The sequence below is a fragment of the Anabrus simplex genome, chromosome 3, assembly GCF_040414725.1.
Source record: "Anabrus simplex isolate iqAnaSimp1 chromosome 3, ASM4041472v1, whole genome shotgun sequence".
Classification (NCBI taxonomy): Eukaryota; Metazoa; Arthropoda; class Insecta; order Orthoptera; family Tettigoniidae; genus Anabrus; species Anabrus simplex.
Genome location: NC_090267.1, coordinates 407,822,150 through 407,845,089, shown reverse-complemented (window position 1 = coordinate 407,845,089; position 22,940 = coordinate 407,822,150).

Genomic DNA, 22,940 nt, shown 5'->3' with positions numbered 1-22,940 from the left:
ATATTCCTGAATATTAATTTTTATCATGCTGAGGAATCTGAAATGAGTACAGTTCACTGGAAAGTTATTTGCGAGTACGCTTCTTCCTGCAGCCTAACACTACTGCATTACACTTTTAACTTATCCTGATCTTGACTGCCTCGTAATAGTGTAATTGACGATATATTCGTTACTGTAACATCAAAAATGCATTCAATTCACCCTACATTAGTTGTTATCTTCCCATCACTCACGGATCGTGTAACCAGAAAAAGTCCTGCCGCGTCTTGGCGTTTTATATTCCACTCAAGGTTGGATAAAATGATTTTTTAGGGGAAGAGCCAGGCAAGATTGTATTATGATGAAAATATCAGAACGAATACTTGTACGAATCAAGCGTGCATTTAACCATGTGATCATGAGCCATGCGACTCACACTTTGATGTTGAATCCCAACCCTACTGTCGCGGATTTCGTATTTCAAAACTCCCACGTGCATTGGTCAGAATGCGAACGGGCACCCATCTTGGCGTGAATCAAAAGAAATACTTGTATGAATCTTTTAACATTTGAAAATAATCATGTTAAAACAATTTAAAACGTAGTGGTGAGATGGCCCAGATGCCTTCTTAAACTTAATCGTGCAGCCACGGTCACCACTGTGATAATGAAAATGAAACTTCTGCATATGTCCATGGGGTCAAACTACTACTACTACTACTACTACTACTACTACTACATATTTTTCATTCCTCCCCTGAAGGGGGAGGCGGGCCTCCTAGACGGTGGCGCCGTATCTCAGACCAGGAGAATTTGATCGCAGGAGATTTGCGTTCAAAGTGAGAGGTTTGGCAGCCATAGTATATACTAGGAACTATCGCGGCATTCGCCTTAGTGCAGGAGAATAAAACAAATAAAAAACCGCGGCTGCCTTGGAGAAGCCATTGGCGATAGCCTACAACTCCTACATCACGGAACGATTTGTAAGATTCGAGCCACTGCGGGAGGGGAGAATTTGAAGGACGATAACCGCGTAACATCATTACAATCAAATTAAAAGGGATTTGGACACATTGTATTACACCTCTATAGTTTAGGATCTTTACTTGGACCAGTGAGTAGGCTATTACAAAAACATGAGTTTTTTTCCAATCGTCTTTACGTCGCACCGACACAGGGAGGTGTTATGGCGACAAATGGGATAGGAAAGGGCTAGGATTGGGAAAAAAGGGACCCTGGCCTTAATGATCGTTCAACCGCAGCATTTTCCTGGTGTGAAGATGAGAAACCACTGAAAACCACCTTCAGGACTGCCCATAGTGGGGTTCGAACCCACTATCTCCCTAATGCAAGTTCACAGCTGCGCGACGCTAACCGCACGGCCACTTGCTCGGTTTGAGAGTCTTAAAAGTGAAGTTTCCAGACAGCAGGTGGGCCGACAGCGTTCATTTAAAAGATGAAGGTCCAGTGTAACTATATGATTTTTCACGAGAGTTTAATCCTGATGTAAACAAATAGGCGGAGCACCTTGGCTTTGCACGTGGACATAGACGTAGTTGATTGGAGAAGCATCCGTCGCACTAACTCGACTGTATGCGAGCTCGAAGAAAATTAGTACGTCGCATTAATTTAATTTTATCTTAGTTTATTACATTTAGATAGTCTGAAAGAGTACGTAATCAAATTAAAATATGGTTGTCATATATACCGGTATATATCTATATGTTTTTTTTAAATAAAACAGTGATTAAAGAACGAGATATGAAGGCAGAAGGCGTGGTGTAATGCAGGAAGTCTTCTCATAGTGAGGGAAAGTCCCAAGCTGTACAGTGTGGAGATAAGGTGTTGCATCTTGCAGCAGTTGTCAGTGTCAGTATTCATAGTGAGAGAAATGGAGCAAGACGTAGGACCATCGCGTGTAGTGAAGCACAAAAGAGGAAAACCGCTCAGAAGTGTCCATAGGCAGTGCGTTGTGAATGCTAATCAAATAAGCAAACAGAATCCAGGTTTAGCCGTAAAAGAGGCAGAGAAACTAAGTGCAGAGTTGTGAGGTGTGTCGGCTATTTCGGTTCATAACATGCGGACGCTGTTAGAAAGACAGGGAAATTAACAACGCCGGGAAAGGAACGTAAACGACCTCAAAGAGTCGAGAAGTACGACGATATCGTCAAAAGTGGTATTAGAAGGAAAATGCATGAATTCATTTTTCGGAATAAACCACCTACTTTACGCAAAGTATTAGACAGTGTGAATAAAGATAAAACTTTACCCACCTTCAGCTCGATAGCTGTAGTCGCTTAAGTGCGGCCAGTATCCAGTAATCGGGAGATAGTGGGTTCGATCCACACTGTCGGCAGCCCTGAAGATGGTTTTCCGTGGTTTCCCATTTTCACACCAGGCAAATGCCGGGGCTGTACCTTAATTAAGGCCACGGCCGCTTCCTTCCAATTCCTAGGCCTTTCCTATCCCATCGTCGCCATAAGACATATCTGTGGCGGTGCGACGTAAAGCAAAGTAGCCACCTTCAGTTTAACTACATTGTACAGACTTTTAAAGGACATAGGGTTCCAGTTTGTTAAAAGAGAACGTAAACCTGTGTTAATGGATAGGGAGGATATTGTATTGTGGAGACGGAAATATTTGCGTGACATTTCAAACAGCTGTCCTAAGATAAACCTTCCTACGTGTGTAATTTTGTGCTCTAGCCTACGACAACTTTCTTTAATATAAATAAATAAATAAATAAATAAATAAATATATAAATAAATAAATAAATAAATAAATAAATAAATAAATAAATAAATAAATAAATAAATAAATAAATAAATAAATAAATAAATAATGTAGGCCCTAATCTTCAGCAGTAGATGTCCCTTCAAACTCCTCCATTTAGTTTAATACAGCTCAAAAACTGTTCCTCGTCTATTTTAGGTGATAGGCCTATGCGCAGCACTGTATGTCCGAACACGAGACGTTGACGGGGCGGAGGTCGGTACTACACGCTCAGCGAATCACAACTCTTTCTTTGGCTGAGGCGTGGACATGGCTTGTTTACATCAGGATTAAACTCTCGTGAAAAATCATATATCAACAAGAGTCTGACCTCGGTATGATTTCATCGGGGATATAATAGTGTTACCATCTCGAGGTACTAAAATCGGCGTGTCACACGGCTAATTATCAGTGTAGCTCTGGACTCCGACTTGATAGCACGTCGTTGCGTGAAGTGTCATTTGATTAATCAGTGAATTCTACAAGCATGTAGCAAAGGGAAATCAAATAGTCTCTAGAATGTCTTCTAACAATCTTACATACAGCTCGTGGAGTCGCGGGTGCGGGCTGTGTCGCACATGTGGATTTGGCCCTGTTATATTACTGGATGCCCTTCCTGGCGGCAATTAGGCCCTATATGTGGATGGATGTTATCACTATTGCATGTTTCCGTGTTGGTTGGTAGTGTGGCGTGTTGTCTGAGTACGAAGAGGAGAGTGTTGGGACAAACACAGACTCCCAGTCCCCGAGCCAGAAGAATTAATCACACGTGATTAAAATCCTCGTCCAGGCCGGGAATTGAACCCGGGACCCTCTGAACCGAGCTGTCGATTCAGCCAAGAAGTCGGACAAGCAGCTTCTAGAATTTTTGAGAAAATGTTGGTGTGATGAATTGCGAATATTTTCTTTCTTTCGTAAAATGTTCCGATATATGGACAACAGATAGCGTCAAAATGATCGACAACACATTAAAAAGAATAAAGCGGTAAGTTAGAATTCGAAAAAATCCAAAATACACTAACATCGAACGTCAAAAGGCTCATCGGGAGCGTATAAAAAGTTAAGGCGGGCGACCGTCGTGGGGCGAATTCCGCGCCAGTGAAGCCCGAGCCGAATACATTTGGATATTTGGAACTCATGGTCTTGAAAATGTATAAATCAGTCTACAATTAAGAAATAAAAAGTCTACAATAACATTTCAAACCCAGTCTGACTGTTGCATGTTATAAGTCTCATTCCGTATTAACGGCTTCCAGGGTGCCGATTTTCAGTTAATGGAGCAGCTGGAATCAATTGTTCGTGCGATATCTGAGGGTTTCACAATTGTGTTGTTCAAAGTAGTGAAAACATTAACAGAATTTCGGCAGCTAGGAGGATAGGTTTTCCATTTTTTAAAAGGACTAAATTGTTTAGACGAGAGGAATTTTCACCCCAAAATAAACACATGTCTTCTAAGTGTCAATCACGATCATTGTTCTTTTAATTATACACAGTTTTATCAGTGTTTGATTCCTTAGTGCAGGATATGTAACGTTTTAATGTTTCTAATGAAGTGGTTTTTGGATTCTGACATACCGCTTTATTCTCTCAGTGAAAATGGCTCTTATATAAGCCGAAACTTCTCTGGTTAGGGCATTATCCCATCTAACACAGATGTACAATTTTGTATTGAAAAGGAGGATAAAGATGTTTCTATTGTAAAGCGCCAGCATGACTGGGTAGGTAATTTTATATGGATAATACATATTACGCTGTACGACTTTTATGTCAACATTTGTGACCATGACACCCACGCAGCCTCGTTCGATCTTTGTTTTGACATTAAATAAATCTTAGTGCTGGCGTCCATCCGAACATGTGTGTAACGAAAGTGTCATGTAGCAAACTGTGTGACGCAACAACACCTTGAGAGCAGCGCAGACCATGATTCTGTATAAAGAGAGTTGTACAGGCCTTGGATTAATTTGTATGTCATAGCCATCCATCAATTCTTCACACAGCAGCCTGCACGTTTACTAGGCAGGGGCGTAACGTTAGGGCCTGCAGACCCTGCATTGCAGCGGGCCGTGATCTTTAAGGGGCTCCGCAGACTCCTCTTAAGGAAAAGTATTATTATTATTATGATTAATAATAATAATAATAATAATAATAATAATAATAATAATAATAATAATAATAATAATAATAATAATAATAATAATATCTAGCCTAATGTCAGGGCGGATTTGTTGAATCAGTCGAATAAGTTTGTTTTACAATTAGTACGTAGAGGAATAATTGCCAATGGTATACAGTTGACAGTTCAGCATCTTAAACCAGGGATGCAGCCAAATAAAACCTGTGAAACATTACTTTTTAATCATCTTACAATATTGAATAACCCCTTTGTTTACATAAATTGCCAACATACTACATTATTTCTACCAAAAACCAAGCTCCATGGTGCAACAGCCCCGAAGGGCCTTGGCCTACCAAGCGACCGCTGCTCAGCCCGAAGGCCTGGAGATTAGGAGGTGTCGTGTGGTCAGCATGACGTATTCTTTCGGCCGTTATTCTTGGCTTTCTTTACCGGGGTCACTATTTTACCGTCAGATACGTCCTCAATTGTAATCACGTAGGTTGAGTGGACCTCGAACCAGCCCTCAGATTCAGGTAAAAATCCATAACCTGACCGGGAATCGAACCCGGAGCCTCCGGGCCAGTGTTACCAACTTGGCGGATTTTCCGCTAAATTTGGCGGAATTAGAAGACTGTCGGCGGAGAAATATACCATTTAGCGGACAGCGGGTTTCTTGGCGGAATTCTAGATTTAAGTTATTATAGCGGAATTTAGCGTTTTATTCATTTTACTTTTTTTTTTTAAATGTACCCCAGTCTGTCTCTGAGCTACTCCGTATTTCTTGTCAGGAGTTAGCAGTCACATGAGGAAAATATGTTATTTTGATTTGATGTTATATGAGATCGTGGTATCATAAATTTTTAATGCGTGGGGAACGGATAGTTATCTCTTAGTTGACGAATGACGACAGATAATGAAACTGTAAGAGAGTACAATTTATATTTATGCTATAAAGGAAGACCGTTTAATGAACTGGCCTGTTCTGGGTGTGGCCCTTGAGGTAGGGGATTCATCTAGCTTGCACCCGGCAGTAAAACGCATACAAATTTTAGCTCGCTGTCCCGCAGGCAGGGGTTAATCCCAGTGGAACTCACAGATCAGGTGAGTACAGACATTTATTATTATTATTATTATTATTATTATTATTATTATTATTATTATTATTATTATTATTATTATTATTATTATTATTATTATTATTATTATTATTATCATTATTATTATTATGTGCGTATGGACCCAATGGATCATGCAAAGCTCGAAAGATTCTATTTTCTGAGTTGCCAAACAGCTCTCATCCTTTCTCCGTGGATCCTTTTTCGTTCTTCTGTCCACTTTGCTCCAGTCTTCTTTTTCACTTCGTTCTCTGGTTGCACTTTCCATCCATCCATTTTTTTCCTATAGAGGTTTCTGTCGGCGGTGTCATTTGAGTTCATCTGGGCTTTATCCAGATCCTTCTTTACTTCCAGTACCCATGGAATAAGGTGAGAATCTTGTGTGTCGGTCTATCTGCCGGCAGTCTGCGGACGTGCCCATAAAATTTCAGACGTCTTTTGCGGATGTCTGCTGCAATGTTGGAAAGTTCTTCTGTCACTTGGCGTGACCTCAGTCTATATCCGTCTTCTCTTTTTCGGGGGCCGAGAATTTTCCTCAGATTATTATTATTATTATTATTATTATTATTATTATTATTATTATTATTATTATTATTATTATTATTATTATTATTATTATTATTTGAGATTGGATTTCTTGGCGGAATTTTAGCGGATTTTTAGTAGTGTAACTGTTCCACCTCGTCCAAAACACTTGGGGAGATGATAGTTATTATCTTGGGACACATGAATATTAAATAAACTATTTGTGGCTTGCCCGCAAATTGCCACGCAAATAGAAACAATTAACATTCCATGGTTCCCCATTTCTCTATGTAATGTTTGGGCGCCATGGTTACAGTTTTAAACAAAACTGTAAACCAAAATTTATATTTGCTAGCATAAAGACTTATAGTTAAATCACAGGGGTAGGATTTTAAATAATTAACCATTAAGTATCGCTTAAGAAAGAAAATTAACGCAATATAAAATGCAAATGAATTTATTATACAAACAAAATGAGATGAATCGGAAAAGTTTCCTGAAAGCGTGGAGGAATTTATAATTTACTGAATTTACCATTGCTTGCTTTATCTAATTGAAGCTCACCAATTGCAGCTTCCGTTGAAGTCATCTGGTTTCCGTGGTTACTCGTTCTCTTCTTCTCGATGTAGACTTTGCTCCATGGACATCCTTCCTTCCTTCCTTCTCTGATATGGTACGGGCTATCTGGACTAGCACTCCCTGCTTGCCTAGTCTTTAAATTAGACATTGGCCCTATACTTGTAAAAACTGATCAGCGTTGATCGTATGAGGAGAAAATTCAGAGATACGAATTTTTCCATATTAGTAGAAATCTCAAACCAACTGAGCTATACTATTTATACGGTACAGACTTGTACCAAATTTCATAGACTTGAACTAAACACAGTTCTTCCACCATATTTACTGAAAATAACACAAGCCGTAAGCTTGTTTCGTTTCACGCAGATCCGATAACATTACCGCAGCTGAGTACTGTATCGAAGTGACAACACATTGTACAAAAATAACTATGTCGCGGAGCGACCACACACTGTATCAAAATCAAATCACGTCGTACAAAGTAGATGTTCACAGTAGAAGTAGTAGTGATGGAGTATCTCGTAGTTAGGTTGTAAGGTTGTAAGGTCGTAAGGTTCCGTTCTCGTGTTGAGAATCAGTATATATCCGGGCTCACCCCCACTCTTGGTAACAGTTCAATCTCAAAACTCATATACAACGAAGTATCTGATTCGATAGATCGAAGCATCAACTCCCTTTCTCTTCTTCCTCGACAAGTCCAGAAGGCGTGGCGATGATATAGCTGACCAGCTTGCAAGCCTCGCGCACGGGTCGCTGTTTACTAGCCTTGGTCATACGATAAACCCATGACTCACGCAAAATCCCAAGCTTCAAGAATAACCCTCCGTATACACAAACATGAGATGAAATGAAAACAACTATGTCTCAACATATTGACCGTATTTACAACATAATGAATTCTTATCCTACATAATATAATAATTTAAATAATAAAACGATGTTATCCTACATACAATATGATTCCAAAAGGCCTTGATTACAAATGATTGACGTTGAATAAAGATGTTATTACAAATAATTGCCGATGGAGGATAAACTTGATATCAAATGATATCGCGTAAAATGATATAATATTAAATTAGTAGGGCTGGAGAAGCCTGGACGGTTACAGTAGTATTTAGCGGATCTTGAAAATATAAGTTGGCAACACTGCTCCGGGCAAGAGGCGGGGCCGGCACATTATTTCTACTCGCTGTAATTAAATTTATATTAGTTATTCATAGGTTTAACACTTTATTTGAGGGACCCGAAAATTTATTTTTGCAGGCGGGCCCCCATCAGATTCGCTACGCCCGTGTTGCTAGGTAACAATGCGTCACACATTTTATTGAAAGACATATTTACGATCATTTGATTTGCCCAAAGGGAAATTTAATTATTTGTTTTAAATCTTTGACGGAACCACTTTTTACTTGTTTCGTTCTTTAAAAAATGGCATAGTTTATGCAAATGATCTTTTCATCTGATTGTAACATAACAACGGCTTGTGGCCTCTGAAGAGGCCTGATACAAGTTCTTCAAGTTGACGCCGTGCAGGCGACCTGCTTACCTAGGAGTATGGGGCTTACCTATGATGAATTCTAATGATGAAGACGGCTCACACATCCAGCCCCCGAGCCACGGGATTTAACCAGAGACATGCCGTGTGTCCTCCCGAGAGGCCTGGTGCAGGTCTTTAGATTTGACTCCCGTAGGCAACCTCCGCGTTGTGATGAGGATGAAATGATGATGAAGACGGCACATACACCCAGTCCCCGTGCCAGGGAAATTAACCAGTTATGGTTAATATTCCTGACTCTACCTGGAATTGAACACGGGACCCTTGTGACCAAAGGACAGCACGCCATGAAGCCGGACAGATTTAACCAATGGAGGTTAAAACCCACGACCCAACCGGGAATCGAACCCACGACCCCATGGGCCAATGCCCATCACGCTATTTAACCACGGAGCCGGTCTATCTGAGGGTGAGTTAAATAACAAAGTCCCAAATAAGAGCAAAAATACAACATGAATCAATACAGATCTTTCTTAAGGTAATTATTTAAATCTTAAGCGAACTGTGTTGCGGAATGTAATTACTTATTTACCAGTTTTTTCTTCGCTATTTGCTTTACGTCGCACCGACACAGATATGTCTTATGGCGACGATCGGATAGGAAAGGCCTAGGAATGGGAAGGAATGGGCTGTGGCCTTAATTAAGGTACAGGCCGAGCATTTGCCCGGTGTGAAAATGGGAAACTACGGAAAACCATCTTCAGGGCTGCCGACAGTGGGGATCGAACCCACTATCTCCTGATTACTGGATACTGGCCGCACTTAAGCGACCAGTTTAACAGCTATGTGCACAGTAGAACCTGACACTCTTATAATACTCTTCTATAGTATTCTTCACTTCACCATCTGCATCACGGAAGAGATCCTTAATTGAGTGAATATATTAAAGTAGAATGGGGCCTTATATGGCAGCCGATCGTTCACGCCCTGGTTGGCGTATAAGCCAGGTGCACAAGGAATAATAACAATATAATATGCTTCTTATCTTATCATTAACACTAGCTATCATGCCGCAAAGGTATCTTTATTTAGTAAGAGAAAGCAGATAAAGTAGGGTGTTAATGAAGTGATTTCCTAAGCTATGAGCCAACGTATGAAGTCTGACTTCAGTATTCCTACAAACGACAACGTCAATCCCATCATCAGCCGAATCTCGGCGAAAGGAGCTCTGGAGAAGGAAGTCACCTGTAGGATTATGGGACGTGAAAGAGAAACCAGCTGCAGGACATCATCTTCAGTACGGATATTGGAAGACACTTAACAGATTAAGATCTGGAGTGACACGTTGTAAAACCAACCTGAAAAGGTTTGTGTGAGTGTGGTGAAAAGCAAGATCTTGGACACCTTCTCACCTGTAGAAATCTGCCTAAACCATGTAGTATAAAGAATTTGATGGAAGCCAATGAATGTGCAATCTCGACAGTTGAATACTGGAGAGACAAAGTGTAAATAGTGCATTTGTAAATATATTGTAGTGATAAATAAATAAATAACGTATTCGACGAGCTTGTCCACGAAATAATCTAACAAGGTTTATTGTAAAGTTTTCTTCTTCTTCTTCTTCTTCTTCTTCTACTTCTTCCTGGCCTTTACACAATTAATGGGCGACGGCAATGCATGTGGAATGGTGTTAGTGGGGACCATGCCATTTTCTCTAAACACTGATGGAATGGAAAGTGGAACAAGTTCGACGTTTGAAGGAAGTCCCCGTATGCGTTGCCTATCGTAAGAGGGGACTAAAAGAGACACCAGGGGCTCTTAACTTGGAAGAGTAGGTTGGCGACCACGGGACCCTTGGTTGAGTCCTGGTATTGCTTCCACTTGCTTGTGTCAGACTCCTCACATTCACCTATCCTATCCGATCTCTCCTGGTCAACTCTCGTTCTTTTCGGACCCCGACACTATTAGGTTTGCCCTTCGTACCCCTTGTCTTTCTTAGGCCAATAATCTTCATTTTTCGAAGGGTCGGTCGCATTCTATTTCTTCCTCTGATTAGTGTTAATAAAGGATGATTGCCTAGTTGTACTTCCTCTTGAAACAATAATCACCACCACCACATTTTGAAGAAAGAATGTGTTGGCGTGTGGCAGAACGTACTGTAACTTACCCGTCGTTGAAGGGCTGATGGTTGGGGATGTCACTGATATTTGTTTATACCCTTCGTTAATATGTAATATTTAAACAACAACATTCGTACAGTCTGGCGTGCAGTCTGAATTACTCGACCAGTGGATGTTCTGAAACCGGCAGGCTACTTTAACACACGAAAGCCGAATTTCCTGGACGACCATTATAGTTAGAAAAGTTTTCATTAGAAAATTAAAAAGTCCACATTAGTGGTAGGCCTTAGCTGGAAAGACCTAGTGTTTACACTGCATTATGTGTTTTGGCGTGGGCTAGAGCAAATTTGATACTTGCAGTGACCTGTCTCAGTCTCGTCCATGGCTTTGACAACATGAAAGTGACCGAGGTATTAGTAATGTTAGTAATGCCATTCCTTATGCAGCCAGTCCCTGTTATGAATGGTGTGGAAATGTTACCAATAGGGTCGGTTGGTGCTGGCATTTCAGTGGGCTTGGCACAAGTGATATGTAATAGCAACTTCTAGCTCAGTGAGGAAAGCAACGGGAAACTACCTCACTCCTCATTTCCCTTCTACGCACCTTCAGTGACACCTGGGTCACCTATGACAGCTGATGGCGGAACTGCTGATGTCCAAACCAGCCTCCAGGCTGAGTACTAACGCCGCGATGTGGAAAATGTTAATAATTTTAAATTTATAATAGGCTTGGATTTGAAGTGAACAGTGTTGCCAACTTAGCGGATTTTCCGCTAAATTTGGCGGAATTAAAGACTGCCGGCAGAGAAATATATAATTCAACGGACAGCGGATTTTTGGCGGAATTCTAGATTTATTATAGCGGAATTTAGTGTTTTATCCATTTTACGTTTTTTTAAAAATTTGTACTCCAGTCTTTCTCCGAGCTGTTCCGTATTTCTTGTCAGCAGCTAGCAGTCACATGAGAAAAACATGTTATTTGGATTTGATGTTATGAGATCATATAACGCGTTTGAAAGGGTACTTATCTCTTACTTGACGAATCACGACAGATAATGGAACTGTGAGAGAGTAGCATTTATATTTGTGCTATGAAGGAAGACCGTTTAATGAATGGCCTGTTCTGTGTGTGGCCGTTGAGGTAGGGGATTCACCTAGTTTGCACCCGGCAGTAAAATGCGTACAAGTTTTAGCACGCCGGCTCGCAGGCAGGGGGTTAATCCCAGTTTTAAACTTACAGATCAGGTGAGTGCAACATTTACTTTTATTATTATTATTATTATTATTATTATTATTATTATTATTATTATTATTCATTTTTATTGCTCATTATTTGAGATTGGATTTCTTGGCGGAATTTTAGCGCATTTTTAGTAGTAAGTTATTTAGCGGATTTTGAAAATATAAGTTGGCAACACTGGAAGTGAATATCTAAGTTATATCCATACCAAATTTCAGCTCCATTGGTCCAGCACTTTAGGAGTGATTGATCGAGAAATAAAGAAACGCCATTTACTTTAAACTATTCCGCGATGTTTGAAAAAAATCACAAATATTATATTTTCAGTTCAATATCTTGAAACGAAAGATAACAGAATATATCCGTCGTTTAATTCCAAGGCTCTTGTAATTAAATCATTAAAATCTGAGTCTAACCATCGTCGCACTGGTCTCAGTCTATTTCACTCATCTCCCATCGTTCTCCCAGATCAGTGGTATTCAAAGTGTAGTACGCGGTACGCGGAGTCGCCTCGAGGGGCAAGCAAATTTATCGTAGCTTCTAAGTGTTTTCAGTTTAGAAATCAGTTGAGGCTTATTTTCAATAAAATCTTGTTTTGATTTAGTGTTTTTGTCTACCTACACAGAGACCCGTTATGAACTAATTATTCTAAAATATGTGTCAGTTTGTACCTCCCACTTGCTAGGAATGTAGAAATGCTTACCTATTCTGCATTGCTCCATTTTTATTTTTTGGGGGTTCGAAATCCATTCATTCACTTGATTTTTTCAGTGGCAGTATATATAAAGTCTAGTACAATAGTAATTATACTTTGCATATATACTGTATACAGTATATCGTTGCTAGGCAGTGAAAACTTCGTAATTCCACTCACGAGAAAACCGCGTTTCTCCGTATGCCTTGTGAAGGCTTGCGTGAGAACTGATCAGACTCCAATCGTCGAATAACTGGACTATCGCTAAGCAATGAAAATGCCAGGAATAGTTCTCCAGCCATTGCTCACACCCCCCACGCAATTTTGGGCTTCTTCTGTAAACTTTACTACGAAGGAATTACCAGAATTCCTTTGCTCACCGATGATATATATATATACAATACATGATTGTTTTTATCGGGAAAAAGGGTGGTGTAGCGGTTTAGCTGCTTGCCTGTCATCCCAGCGACCGCGGTTTGATTCCTGCTGTTGCTAGGGTGGGGTTTTCAGTTGAAAAATTCCCGGCCACAACTCTTTACTATCTCAGTGTGTACAGGGACCGTGAGCAAGCGGGATAATTTGTGGATGACGATGATGATTATAGCCTATTTAATAATATTTGTCATCCAGCAACAATCGTTTATTATTTCAGGGGTACGAAGGTAAAACGATTGAAGTGCGAGTCAAGCTTCTGTTGAACATTATCTCCGTTACGTACAAGAGACCATGTTACCTTATCACGCAAATAATTTAATTCCCCTTTTAAAGATACACTTTCCTGAAATGATGAAAAACAAATCACAGCGGAAAAGTTACTGTTACCGGTACGAAGTGCAATAACTTGCTTGCAAGAGAAAAGTTTTAATACCACTGTCCTAGATAACCTACCCTCCTCGATTCACTTCACACGACTCCACGACGATATCAGCTGATACGTACAGCTCCATCCATCGAGTTTACTTCTAACTTAACCTTTAGCTCCTCATTTCGAATGCCCTACTGCCACTCTTCCCACCTGTTTGTACTAGCTATAATTTTCACTACTTTCATGTCTGTTTCTCCTAACCTATGAATAAAATATCCTGAGTTAACGAGGCTTTTAGTTTCATAGGCTACAGCAAAGTCTATTTAAGGAAACTTTAAAATAGTTTATGTTGTGCGCACCTTGTCAATACACTTTTAATGATTGAAATTATTTATTTTATCATACATGTTTCAGGGGAGCCTCCGTGGCTCAGACGGCAGCGCGTCGGCATCTCACTGCTGGATAGCGTGGTTCAAATCCCGGTCACTTCATGTGAAATTTGTGCTGGACAAAGCGGAGGCGGGACAGGTTTTTCTCCGGGTACTCCGGGTTTCCTTGTCATCTTTCATTCCAGAAACTCTCCATTATCAGTTAATAGCATTTATCACTCATTAATAAATCACATTGGGAGTGGCGACCCCATTTTAATAACAGCCTATATATGTTTCATTCATTACATCCCTGACCCGGTCAGTGACTGGAAAACATGTTGTAGGTTTTCATTTTCACATGTTTCAGGAAAAATATCCATCCCCTTCATCAGTGACGTCAATTGAAGGAATCACTGATGAAGGGAATGGATATTTTTCCTGAAACATGTATGATAAAATAAATAATTTCAATCATTAAAAGTGTACTGACAAGGTGGACCCAACATAAACTATTTTAAATAGTTTATTAAATAGATTCAGACAAGTCAATCTAGGATCAAATAAATACCTATTATGGTTAAGTTTATCAACAGTCGGTCTGAAAACAAACCGATGTGAAGATAATTTTATCCGAGAGTCCGACAGCCGCTGTATGGGTAAGCTGTACAGCAGGGCCTCTCAAACCCCCAAATCTCACGCATGTAAACTGCGGTGCAGAGTTCCTGTGCACAGTGCATCGGTCCCACTCGATTCGGCTAAGCTCGGCTCAATTCGGCTCGTATTTGGAGCACAACGGAGCAAGTGAGGAAGAGGGAAACAGCGGAGCGAGCGAGACAGGCGTGGGGAAAGAGAGGGACAGCGCTATTGCTCCAAATCGAGGATTGGGGGTCTGCACTCTGGTGAACGAAGCGAAGTCGTCTTTTGCACCGCGCACAGCGCAATGCACTGGTGCATGCACCCTGAGAGGCCCTGCTATACAGGATGGTCGGAAAGAACGTGAACCAGGTATATGAGCATTAGAGGGCTGGTCATAGTGATAACTAATTTGAAAATAATGATTAGATATCTCGTGCCGTCATCATTTTATCAGTTGCTGTATTTAGCCAATCAGATCACTTCGCGAGAGAGATAAAATGGGTTTTGCGGGGCGGTTTTGCAAAATCTGCACGTGGCTTAAGATCAGCCGAGAAATCGGCATCAACGCCATCACAGCGTGGATTTCAGTCGCTGTCACTGTAACGCATTTGCTGTGGCGCGATCCTGTCAGCTCGGAGTCCGTTTTCAAATTCCTCCCCTGGCGAAGTTTCTTTCTTGGATTGGTGCTCTCAAGCCGGTTTGAATCCACAAGCAGATTTAGCAACACCGTTTCGCAAAGCCCATTTTAATTCCTAAGCAACATCATATCGCAACAGGTTAATATTCTTATATGATAACGTATTTTGTTTAAAAGTCCACATAGTGTTGTTATGATTGTTATCGGTCCTAGAAACAACTGTTTTAGAGAACAAAGGGTATCTAAATTCTTATTCTTGGCTATTTTTGGGAAAGTATGTTCCTTAGTTGACTCTAGATCTTGAATAACGTTGCTAGTCATAGGCCTATTTGATAATGATCAGGAGTATTTAAGAATCAACAATTACAGCCTCTTTAAGGTATACAAAAGACGGCTCGTTTCTAGCAGTCACCAATAAACCTCAAATACTGAAAATAGAAACATATGTTCCAATTACGTCTCAAAGCTCTCCTGCAATAATTCACTTGATACACTAACACACATCATGATCTGCTTGTTTAAATGTTGAACCTATTTTCCACGTGTAAGAATAATTCCTATGAGATGCGGTGGGTGTGTAATTTCGTTCGGTGAGAATCTCTTTCCTCAATTTTTTTTTTTTTTTTTACAATTTGCTTTACGTCACACCGATGATACAGGAAAGGGCTTTGGGTGGAAAGAAAGTGGCAGTGGCGTCCACCAACCCCGGCATTTTGCTGGTGTGAAAATGGGAAACCATGGAAAACCATCTTTCAGGGCTGCCGACAGTGGGTTTCAAACCCACTACTGTATCTCCCGAATGCTAGCTGATAACTACGCGGCCCAAACAGCGCAGTCACTTGCTGGGTAAGAAATATACTGCTCTTATGGAGGTTCGTGGGCATCAGTTTTAATCATTTATCCAACCATAGCAGCTAACTGGTTACAGAGGAACATTTCCATACGAATAATATTGTATAATGTGCTTACGAAGTTTTCTGAAAAAACGGGAAGCTGGTCTGCTAAGGACACTTTTCATTCACTTCACTTATGGCAGAACGAAAAGGGTTCTGAGTGGTTGCTAAATATTCGATTCGTATTGTGAAGGGTAAAAGTTCTAAGTTGTTTACTTCCCAACTCGTTTACTGTGCAACCGTTTTCTCATCAGCCATACCAGTATTTCTTTATTTTATTCAAAGTCATTATAAAATATTAAATTATGGAATAACTTTATATGCGTGAATTTTAGGTTAACGCAACATAAACCGTTATGAAATAATAACAGTATTTTGAAATTTTCTCTAGAATGATGCGTCGAAATATTAGAAATTATTTCTATTCATTGCTGGCCCCGTGGTGTAGGGGTAGCGTCCCTGCCTCTTACCCGGAGGCCCCGGGTTCGATTCCAGGCCAGGTCAGGGATTTTTACCTGGACCTGAGGGCTGGTTCGAGGTCCACTCAGCCTTCGTGATTAGAATTGAGGAGCTATCTGACGATGAGATTGCGGCCCCGGTCTCGAAAACCAAGATTAACGGACGAGAGGATTCGTCATGCTGACCACACGACACCTCGTAATCTGCAGGCCTTCGGGCTGAGCAGCGGTCGCTTGGTAGGCCAAGGCCCTTCAAGGACTGTAGTGCCATGGGGTTTGGTTTGGTTTTTTCTATTCATTGATCTTAGGGGCTTAAAGAGTGTTCCAGTTAGTCAGGTCGTGTATATAGTAAAGTTAATAATACAATTAAATACTATAAAATAATTTTAATTGTACTTGAAAACGTCATTAAGGTACTAACAAAGTTTGAGGAAAGCAATATTTACAAGGATTAATAATTTGGGGATGAGCCTATATTATAGGCCTACTAGGCTACTCAGAACAGGATGGGCCCTAAAACATTGTAAGAACGATAATGGTTGACTTACCATAAATCCTAATAGGTAATCAATACCCTCCACGAAGATCGCAGAAAAATTCATATTTTCATGTTGAAACAGTGAAATTAAGTATTCAAATGTTTTCTTTAAACGAGGAAACGTGGCTAGCATGTATGTACAATAGGAAAATTATGAATATAATGTGTTATTTATAAGCCAAAACTTTAATGCTCAATCCAAGCGTATTGATAGTCCTTGACAACACAGTGCAATTATCTTCTTTCAATTTGGTACCATTTTCCCTACATATTAGCAGATGTTTGGAACACTGTTTATTGAGGTATAAAAATATTTTTTTCTACTTGTTCCTCCAGAATACTCGTTTCAAGAATATCCTGTTACCAAGAGTAGAAACGCGAGTTTCTGATCATATAGAGATATCTTTATGAAATTAAGTCGAGGCTCGAATAGTGACTTTTAAACCACGTTACTGACATTCTTCTGAAGAGAAAAGTTCTTATATTATCATTATCAAGCTTAATACCGACTTCTTTTACACAGTGGTACACAGTGTGAAGCCTGTTGTAGTGATAAACAATATTTCACGTACTAAATTGCAAAACTACGGAGCCTTAATGTTAAAAATTCTATATAAGTAGATAAATACTTAACTAAATTAAAAGAGAACTTAAAGAAATTACAACCAAACGATACATTCTTAAAGGATTTTTTAATAAGAGGAAAGATTAATTTTGTTATTAGTTGTAATATCATTAAGTCATGTACAGCTAACAATAATGCCTCTTTATGTGTACTACACAAAAAGTATAACTTTAATGGTCTAATCCAGTGAGTCTAGCTGAAGTTCGTTGCATACGTGTTACGTACAAAATCTCCCATGACAATTTAAAGTTGTTTTAAAACTGTAAGAAAATGTCGACTGTCACGCATTTACAACGAAATACGTTTCTTGGCAACAATATTTCGCATTTCGCTTATGTTTGTTCTTGTACACAAGATGAAGTATTTACTTTGAGTCCGTTAAGGTGTTGTTATGATAACATTAGTGGACTGTGATTCTAAAGTTAAATTCCTGGGCTGTTACCATTTCGAAAGCAACTGAATCGATGACTGCATTAAGGACCATGCTCCCTTTAATATAGTTTTAAGGTAACTTATAAACGAAAAACTATTTATATTTGGGTGAAATATTTATTTGTATGTAGTCTATTTATCTGGAAAGACTACTACTTAATACACATTTTAAGCTGTCTTGTTAACACTTGCTACTTCAATTAAAACATTGATTATATTTCATACATCCAGGTCCTTTTGTAATCAGTAGGAATATAGCGTAAAATAAAGTAAAAATCATCTCAAATCGTAGTGATTATTAATTAAGATATACTGAAGCAACACACAAGCCAAGGTTATTAGCTTCTACACATGTCAAACTTAATTAACACATTAATTACTCTATTATTACACTACTGAAAGTATAACATTTCAGTTTGTTGGTCAAATTCTTCACAATTTATATGGTTGCTGTCATTTCACTATCACTACCTTTATTTTGTTAGCATATGTTTTTTTATCAGCACTGTTTGACATTCCTCCTTTGCGCCGATATGGTGTTTGACTGCCCATCAACTGGTTCCATTCTGACAAATAAAATCAAATACCGATAGGCTACCTCACTTTTATCGCAAACCAAGGAAACACAATGAATGTCTCGGGACAAAACGCTACGGACAAAATATGCGCGAAACAGCTGATAGCCACATTTTGAGTGCAGAAAGTACCACAGCTCTGGATTCCAGAGCTTTCTGCACTCAACCAGTAATTCAGTCCCGTATTTTAAACCTTAGATCTGCATCGATTGGGTTCTTTTCGATACACAAAGTTACAGATCATAGTGAACATTAATTAATAAGAGATATTCAAATAACGTACAAGCCAAAATCATTAGCTTCTACACATATCGAACTTAATTAACCCACCGTATTTACCCGTAAAGACTACCTCTTAAAACATATTCAAAGCTGTCTTGATAACACCTGCTACTTCAATTAAAACATTGATTTCAATTACAAATTGCAAATTATAAGTTAAATCATTGATCCAGGTCCTTTTTTTAAATCTAGGAATATAGTGTAAAAGAAAATAACAGCCTCAGTCAGAGAAATCCAGAGGCTTAAAATCTGATCATAACTGAATTAAAAAAACCACTATGCGACAGGTCTTTCCTGCAATCATCAATTCAACTGTTTTAGACAGCATGTACTGAAAATATATTTCTGCTAGGTATGATGTGTTTCTCTCACAACCCGGGGTGAATTCTAAAAGGTTATGGTTGTAGGTTTAAACGAATTATTGTAGCTTGAATATTAGTATTAGCATAGCCTACTAATAATTAGGTAATTAATAAATTAACTGTTAGTGAGCTTGTCAATGTTTGCCGTTGCTCTTAATGAAAGCACGACTTCCCTTTGGAAAGACAAATACCACAATAACTATCTGAAGACTTCACAGCAGTTTTGTGCATGATTCAGGTGTCGGTAACTCAACAACATAATGGGACTCAAATAGTCAATTTAGACCGTAATCCAGATTTAATTAGCAATGGTTACTCACCTGCTTGTGTGAATCCTGCTCGAGGGAACCTGTGCACTATTTCATCCAGCAAGACACCAAACGCTACATGTAGACCATGTGTTAATAGCTGGACAATCACTGCACACAAGAGCACTATCCACCCCCAACCACCCTCTGGGTAGTAGTGTTGACGGATAGTACTGACCTTGCCTGAGGCATCATCTGGGGGTGGGTCACGGCGCTTCCGGCCGCGAGTGGGTGGTAAGGGAGCAGGGTCATCGTACTCTACACCGCTACAACTAGGGAGCTCGCCACTCAACGCTACCCCCGAGTCCTCACCGCGAAATAAAAGCGAATCAGAGTGCGCCAAACATCCGTGCTCCATACCCGGACCATGAGGGGTTCAACTGGCTGGTTAGAACACGCGCACTTCCCACCACACTCCACGCACACGCACACACTATCTCAAACAAATCAGTCTCTCAAGTCTCAAACTTATCAATAATTAATGGGTTCAAAGACTGAATTCACAACAATCTTCCAGTCTATTTAACCACTTTTGTTAATTTTGGACTAGCAAGTTATCGACTGAAACAACAGTATCGAAGAAATAGTTCTCCTGTCCTTGTCACTGAGATGTGTGTGAAAATTGGGAAAGAGTTTTCCTCCAGACAAATGAGATTTTTAAGAAAGTCATGAAATTTCTTACCTTAAATGCGTTTTGCTTTTGCATTTTATTAAAGGAAACAATCCCAGTTTAAGAGTATATTACCAGACATTTAAAATATATACACACATAAATAAAGGATTAAAAAGTTAGGAAATATTAAACCTCTTAGAAATTCTATTAACCATTCCTGTCAAATAGGAAGTAGTGTTTATCCAACTTATAGCTGAACCGAAGTTATAATGCGAGAATTTCTCGAATCTGATTGTACACGAAGAAAGATATTGACCACAAATAAATGATCAGCTGGTCATTCTATCGTCTCCCTTTGAAAAAATTTCATTAAAAATTCTACAATAGGAAATTTACACAAAAATACCACAATATCATGACAGCGTTGAAGGAATATTTAATTAGCAAGAGGTAAACCTGAATTTAATAGTGTAGCAATTGAGTACAGCAGAGAAAAGTTATTGTCCTCTGAATATTTTGAAATTGTTACGGAGATTGGTGAATTTCGAATACGGTTATTAATGAATCGATTCTTTCCTTACGTTCTCGATGTCTTACTTTAGAATTTCCTACTCCAAATGGTATAAATAATACCGAAATCCTGTGAATAATTTCGGATAATTTAATGAAGATTCAGTTAAGAAAATTGGTCCGAATTAATTTACTACGCGAGATATATGTTCGGCACTAGTAGACAATGAATATACACAAGACGTAGGCTACATTATTGTCGATTAACTGTCGGAATAAAACGTATAGGTCTATAAACTCCATATTATAAAGTAACCCGTTACTAAAACAACGTTATCTAAGAGGGTTTCAGTAATTCCTCAAACATGATCTTGCAACAATGCAAATATTCGTCAGCTGTGACTATATTATTTATCACACAAGTCCAGTTTTGAACTAATATTGTTTATTTAATTATCGAACTCATGTTAATAAATGCATGAATATCTTGTGATTCATCGTCACGTATATGAACCTTTTGCTCATCCTAAATCTTAAATTATAGTAACAGTATGTCGGCATAGTTCACGTAGCATTAAGACACCATTCAAATGCACACGCTTTTCTCACTTTTAGAGATAATGACGTTAACAAGATTTTCTTGTATACACCTTTTCACTTCTGCTTACATTTCATTATACGCTAATTCAAACTAATTTATTGGGGTTTTTAATTAGAAGAATGATCTAGGAGTCTTCGGGGTGATCAGTATTGTCAGACCATATGTTACAGGGCTGTTAGCTTACGATCGTGTGTTACGTAGTGCGGCCGCCGCACAGTCCGCGTATACTTCCAGACTCGAACCCGTGCTCCGCACGACTGGCGAAGCTCTGTGTGAGGCAAGTCCGCGACCCCCCGCGAGTTCATGGAGGCGGAGCTGAAAGTCGCTTCCCAATGAGCGTGCGTTGCAATGTTACGCTGAGCCAATAGACGTAAAGCTAAAGGTTGCACCAACCATGTGCTTGCCATTCACACTGATAGTGTCGGTAAACGCAGACCGTCAACTGGACGTACAAATTGACATGACAAGTCATCCGATAGAACTAAGCAAGCAATGCGATACACGAAACCCGTCGTCCCTTAAAGAGACACACTCGTTCACTGACCACAGCCAAGAAATTTATTCTCCAGCTTCATGAGTAACGCATGTCTAACATTACCAACATTGTTTTAAGAACTGTTCTCCGTCTCTTTCCCCACACTGTTTAGGAGGAAGGCCTTTCTTCATTTCTTTTTCTGTATATCTTCTATATCTACCCTCAACGACACTACCCCATGTTTAGAAGGGATCAGTGAAATATCCAGGCTCAGATTGGGACTTCCTGCCATCCTTCACTGCCTTACTGCAAATTCTACCTGACATTTTAGGGATTCGAACCCGGGACACGCGAGTTGGAGACATAGCGAGGACCAGCGAGTGTTCCCTTATAATAATAATAATAATAATAATAATAATAATAATAATAATAATAATAATAATAATAATAATAATAATAATAATGCCGGGCTGAGTGGTTCAGACGGTTGAGGCGCTGGCCTTCTGACCCCAACATGGCAAGTTCGATCCTGACTCAGTCCGGTGGTATTTTGAAAGTACTCAAATACGTCAGCCTCGTGTCTGTAGATTTACGGGCACGTAAAAGAACTCCTGCGGGACTAAATTCTGGCACCTCGGCGTCTCCGAAAACCGTAAAAGTAGTTACTGGGACGTAAAGCAAATAACATTACTGTTATTAATAATGATAATTCAACTCCTTCCAGGCCTTTTCCTAGTTTTCATTTTGGGGGGAGGGTTGGCAATTGATATGGTTTCGGCCCAGTTTTAACGCTGGATGCCCTTCCTGATACCAACTCTTTGTATAGGGATGAACAGTAGGCTAATACCGTAATAATAATAATAATAATAATAATAATAATAATAATAATAATAATAATAATAATAATAATAATAATGAAAACAACGATGTTCTCGGTTTTACCTGCTTGCTATATTGTTCGGCTCTCGGAAACGCCGAGGTGCCGGAATTTTATCCCACAGGAGTTCTTAAACGTTCCAGTAAATCTACTGACACGAGGCAGGCGTATCTTCAAATAGGCCCTACTACAGGATTGGGTGGGTATTGAGCTCGCCGACTGGTGCCAGCGCTCTACTGTCTAATTCACCCAGCCCGGAAATTATTATTATTATTATTATTATTATTATTATTATTATTATT